Source organism: Lipophrys pholis (assembly GCF_963383615.2).
Source record: "Lipophrys pholis genome assembly, chromosome: 3".
In the NCBI taxonomy this organism is placed as follows: Eukaryota; Metazoa; Chordata; class Actinopteri; order Blenniiformes; family Blenniidae; genus Lipophrys; species Lipophrys pholis.
This window is the reverse complement of record NC_137627.1, coordinates 5,219,395-5,226,160: the sequence shown is the minus strand read 5'-3', so window position 1 is coordinate 5,226,160 and position 6,766 is coordinate 5,219,395.

The following is a 6,766-nucleotide window of genomic DNA, read 5'->3' as shown; positions in this document are numbered from 1 at the left end:
AGATATATATATATATCTATATATAGATATATATATATATATATATATATCTATATATCTATATATATATATATATATATATATATATATATATATATATATATATATATATATATATATATATATATATATATATATATATATATATATATATATATATATATATATATATATATATATATATATATATAAAGATATAATGTCTATGGTGTTATTATCCATCTTTCACGTTCCACTGACCGAGTGCGCGGCGTGTTACGTCATCAGGGTGCGTCTGCAAATTAATTCGTAGCGTTCGACGGGGGTTCGAACATTAAAAATGAATAGTCTATTAATTTCTAATGCCTTCACAGGACGTTACCAATTATTTCCAACATAGACCAATAATATACATCATCACAATGTATTAACTGGACTATCTGACATTGATAAATGGATGAATAATCCTTGATTAAAGGGCATTTTCTCAGTTTTACTACACTTATTTTTGGTGGGAAAACATTTTTCTATGTAAAAAAAAAAAAGTTCTGTTCAACATCATACATGAATTATTATGGATAAATCAGAATTGTACTTGATTTTAACCACACATCAAATGACAATAAGAATTTGTAACACGAGTGCAAAAGTAATAACTATTTTTGGGTGAAAACAAATGATATGGTGTAATAATTACATTTAGGTCGTAGGTACAGGTTAATACAAATGGACGATGAAAACCAGGATTAGAGATGTATAGGTCACAGATCGGAACGCCGGCCTGGGATTGGCTTCCTGTAGATTTACATGAACCATAGATGGAACCCAAGCCGCCGGTGGGCACAGGCCGCAAACTTGCAGACTTGGAGAAGTTTTGGCTGGAGGTCAGTGAAGGCGGCGCTCGGCGTCCTCCGGTCAGATTATAGATTACAGGAGTTTCACAATGTGCTCAGACACACACAACCGGCAATTCACAACTAATTCACTCAGGTGTGTGTGTCATAAATATTATAAGCATCAAAGTGTTGTCTTTTTTCCCCCCGCCGCTCCTTAACAGGCAGCGAGTGACATTTGCGAAGGTTGAGAAAACAGGCAGGAGGTCCGACTGAAAACCCAGCGGAAAAAATTTACTAAGGCAAAAGATGGGACCCTTAAAGCAGCTTGTTATATCTCTATTTTTACACGCTAACGAAGGGGGGTGGGGGTGGGGGGGGGGTGGGAGTGTGACAACTCCAGGAACAAAAAAGAACAGAAGCTGGAGACAGGAAGCGAGGATGGATGGATAAGGAAAGGCACCATACTGTTATTATTGGGACTCACACTGGGTCCTCCTGCTGCGAGTGTGTGCAGCGCCGAGACGAGTGTGTGACTCATGCATACCACCACAAACGTACAGAACGTAAAGCAGACACGCAGAAGCAACGCGGCTGAAATTAGACTCCATTTTTAATGTGTTTTTATGCTCATTAGGCTGCTTGTTATATTGCATAAAATACATCAAGTTGCAGTGTTCGCTTCCGTGGTTTATTTTCGCTCCATGTTTCACACTGTACGTATACACGCCTGTACAAAGATATCCGGCTTGGAGTTTTTGGGTGTACGAGCTAAAGAGTCCAGTGTGTGTGTGTGTGTGTGTGTGTGTGAGAGAGAGAGAGAGATTGGTGGTTTCAGTGTATTAGCAGGGGATTAATCATCCACTTTGGCGAGCATCCCAGAAGAAGAAGTGGCAGCAGAAGACAACCGGGCTATTTAACGTCAGAAAGCAGAGCTGACATGAGCGGAGGAGACGCAGACGGAGGGCGAGCTGCAGCGTAGCGACTCCAGGGCCTCGTGGACATGACGTAGTTTCTCTGTTTTCCTGTTCACGAGGCCCACAACTCACTGGATTCACCTTCAAATGAGGGGAAATGGAGGATCTTAACACTCAAAGAAGCCATAAACAACATTTCCTCTTATGCAAATATAAGAGTATTATTAATTGGAATATATCAGAGCAGGATTGAAGCACAAACTTGAGGTGGAGATTAAAACAAAGAACAAAAGGAAGAAGTGAAAACAACTTCTTCCCTCGAGCCCCGGCCAGCTGAAACATGCTTATAACTCCCCAAACTAGGTAGTTAGAATTTTATCATGGGGAAACAAAGAAATACATTTTGATGTTAAAAGAAAAGGATAAATTGACGCTTCGGGATAAATTACCTGGACAAAGCATGTAAAAAAAGTGTATTAACAAGGAGGGCCACCAGGTGGCACCAGAACAACGTTTCACTTCATTCTCACTTCGATTTGAAGAGTCTGAAAGTGACTTGGTGGTTTTATGACTGTCTAAGGGAGTGATGTCAAACATTATTGGTGGGAAAAAAAAAAAAAATCAGTTGGAATGTATCAAACTTACCAAATTGACTTTCTATGTCACAATCTTTATGGGCTAAAATCAGCAGTGATCATGTATGTTTATTTGCACTATAAAGGGTTTAAAGATGAGCTCGGGGTTCGAACCAGTGACCCTCCAGGTCTCAGGTTGCTGGACGCTGAAGAATCAGAAGTAAACTGATATTCAGTTGTATAAAAAGTGACTTCTCCACCTGGTTACCCCCTCTCAGACACAATGTGTGTGTGTATATATATATATATATATATATATATATATATATATATATATATATATATATATATATAGATATATATATATATATATATATATATATATATATATATAGATATATATATATATATATATATATATATATATATATATATATATATATATATATAGCCCGGCTGAAAATAACCATTACATCTTCACTCGTTTCTCCTTTTTCCCCGCCACCCTCCTTCAGTGGTAATCCTCTCTCTCCCCTTGATGCATCCCTCTGGTTAGCAGCTCTGCAGGAACACACTGTTCAGGTGGTGTTTTCCACGGCGGTTTGATATCTGCTTTAAAGAGAGCGCTGCCGTCGAGGCGCAACGAGCCCAGAGTTCAGTGTGAAACTGAAGAAATCACCTGCTTCTTGCACTGATCTGTGAAAAAGAAGCGTTTGATATGTGTGGGATCCATTTTTATTAAGCTTGGCGAGTTTGAAACTTGTTACCATCAGTGCCAGAAAATGAAGCCACATCTTAAGCTCTGTGAAATTAGGAAAAGTTTTAAGGGATACGAAGTAAATACATAGGAGTGTTAAAGGTACACAGACCGATGGGGGGCAGTGTCTCTGGAACATTTAATTTGTCCTTTGCTGTAGTACTTTACCAACGCCACCAGGTGGGGACACTATGCGCAGGTTTTTGGTAACACCACCAGAGGGCAAGTGTTGTTCTGGGACCCAAAGGAAGTTATACGTTTTCTTAAATTGGGAAGTCATTTTGTTGGCTTTCAGGAGGTGAAATACATCTTGAAACATATAATTTACCTCAAACCAATCAGTGATTTCTGTTTATACGTGTTTTGATGTTTACATGCATTACTGATAATGAATGTACAGTATTCCGGACAATAAGTCAATTTTTTTTTAGTCGTTTGTCTGGTCATGTGATAATACTAAAAAGCCAAATATAGCAGTACATACCATCTTAAACCACTAGCTGTCGCTGTATGACCACAGAAAGCCGCTACATTAACACAGAAAAACTCACATTACTACTGGATTTAACTAACAGAGCAAGAGAAATGTTTCCAAATAGACAAATTCACAATTATATGACGTCAGACAGTTTCTAAGACAATAAACATAATACAATACATTCAAACCAGACCAAGCTGCTGTTTCACAGATTAGTCAACAGATTAAAAAAAAAGTTATTTCATGCATCCTTTTGAACCAAGTGATCACCTGTCCAAATTTCTGTTTCCACACATTAGTGAAGATGCACCAGATGAAGCCTGCTGTGCCCCGTTTGATCCTTCATGATTCGTTTTGTTGTATTTCTCAGGAAAACCTGGAGAGCTGAGAATGACAAGAGAGATAAACGGCTCTATTGAGCAACGGAACGTTACTACGAATGCCTCGAATTCAGTTGCGTCTTCGGCATTTTTCAGTGAAAGTGAGCAAATGGGGCGGTTCAAAGGAAAAGAAGAGGCGCATTTAAAGTATGGCAGAAGCTCAGTTCTGAGAAAACACAGATGCTACGTGCACCGTGTCGCTCTCATCACTGACATTATATAAACTGAAGACAGTAAACTTACAAATTGGGTAAATAATGCTCCTTGTGGCTGCAGGTTTATTTAAATAAGTGTTTGATGATGGGTGCTGCAGCGTGCGCGTTGTTTTTGCTGGATTCATGGACGAGATCCATGCAGGTCGAATACATCTAGGTCTTTAGGTCTTCTGGACGTCCACTTTTTAAAACTTAACATCTTGTGGTAAAGATTAACCGCAATAACTTCCTGTGAAGAGACCTGAACATGCACATTCTGGGCCGTGAAAACCCTGAAGATGGACAAAGTGAAGAATTTAGTCCTGTTCAGTTATCTAATCCCAATCTGGAGGAGAAAATGTTGGCTTATTGCACAAGAAATGTCCTCCATTCATTATGGATCTCCGCCTTTATCTATTCCAGACCACCAGCGTCAAACTACCCATGTTGTTGTGGGATCACTCTCGCATGCATATGACTCAAGGCAGGAACACACTCTGCACACTCCTAAACCGAGGAAACGACGTCTTTCCTGGCGGTCTCACATTGCAAAATGTAAGAGGTTCAAAATTGAAACGTTCACGGCCACAAGACAGTGTCAGAAATGTAGGGTGGCTTTCCAAATCTCCCATCAACCAACAGGAAAACGAGCGTTCACAGGTTATCCTGGGGGGGGGGGGGGGGGGGGGGGGGGGGGCAAGACCTCTCTCCATATTTTCTTTCGTCGATAATCTTTCTGTGCTCAGAAATCCCTCAAGAACTGCGGCTCAACTCAACAATTGCTCTGTTAAACCTGCAAACACAAGGTGGGATTTGTGAAAACGCCAGAGGGGAAAATTTTGAGGAAATCATGGGAAAACTTTCATCGGGTTGAAAGTAGGACCAATATTTTCTTTACTCATCAATCTGAAGAACAATAATAATCGAAAGTGCAGTGATCAGCAGAAGAGTTGGATCATGTTGGATCAGACGGACCAGAACCCCCGATCTGGAGGAGGCCCACAGAGGGGTCTGACGTTGGTCCATATCAATGACAATATGATGAAATACTTCCTGCAATGACATGATCCCCCTAAAGGGCCCCAGTTTGTTGTGGCTACAAGCAGCCTCACAGAAACAACTGATATTTTGTCCACTTCATCAATATCGACGCCTAAATTAGAAAAGCTGCAATGACAGGCTGGGGATCCCCCTAATGGGGCCCCCTGCTGGACGCTGCTGTGAAAACACGCAAAACAAAAACGAAACGAGACAATTAGTAGGAGCCTTATATTTAAAAGTAGTCATGTCACTTTCTATAGTCTGTATTTTTCCAGACCACACCCCCACCTGCCCAAAAGACAATCTAACTGATGGTGTGTGTGAGAGAGGAGAATTGTGTTTACAACTTCTACTTATGACAATAAAATACAGTTAAAAAAAAGTAATGTAGTAAATAACTGGGTTTACTGCTTGTTATTGGTGCTATATAAATAAGACTGAATTGAACTGACCCCCATCTGAAGAGTAAAAAGATCTGAACGCCCCAGATGTGGGGAAATCCCCAATAAACTGCACCCAGCATGCGTTCGGTAGTGATCGTCGCCTCTGATTCATCACAACGAGGAAAAGTTCACGAGATCTGAGCTGCGTTATGAAACGAGTCGCACCTAAGATAATCGCTAAAATGTGCAGATGAAGGGAGTGACGGTGGTTTCACCGACTTCAGTCCAAACCGGAGACTCAGAACGTAAAAGTGAAACGTGAAGCAAAGCGAGCGGCGACAGGAGGATTTAAATATTCTGAGCGGAGAGACGGCGGCGTGCGGCGGGAAAAGACAGCGAGATGAATGGAAGTGAAGCCCCGCAGTCAAACGCGGCTAAATATGGATCCAGCAAAGCCAAGTCACTCCCAACCAGATCAAACGCGCCAAACTTCAGACGTGTTCGATAATCCTTTAAAGGGTTTCCTGCAGTAAAGGAGCGGCAGCGCCGTGCTGGATGAGAGTCAGTCTCAGCCTGGAGGTCAGAGGTGAACTCAGCCTTTTCTCTCGCAGCGTTAATGACTGTATTCAGACGGACACGGTTGTCCTAAGTCTGTCCTGAGACGTTTCGAAGCGTCGACAGCCCTCGTTCCGTGGTCTTGCTCGTCTCATATCATCGCCGGTCACATGCCTCCCTCCCTCCCTCCCTCCCTCCCTCTGACGCAGCTTCAAAGCAGCGATGCCTCTCAGTGAGATTATGATATTATCAACACAGGCCGCTCTCTGCTGCACAACATTAATGGATTTTCTGTTGGTGCTGCCAGGAAAAGAAAAGAAAAAAAAACAGGCCGAGTCAAACTTTGATCACACATCCAGCTTCGTTGTGGCGTTCCAAGGCCTCAGTCCTGGAAGTCAGGTATTGGAAGTTTCCTCCTCTTTTGCAGGAGACTTTCCGAGGTCGTCTTTCTGATGACACGAGGACACCCTTCCCGATTTTAACGCTCCACCTATTATCTATTAAGAAAAACTCAATGCTTGTTGGTGTTTGTCAGAAAATGGACACCCGCTGCAGCTGCGGATGAATATCTCAAAGATGGATGGTCATAAACCTGTTTCTTATTCTGGTTCACTCTATTCCAAAAAAATAAATAAATAAAATAAAGATTTTCCAGAAAAGGAATTCACAATTCT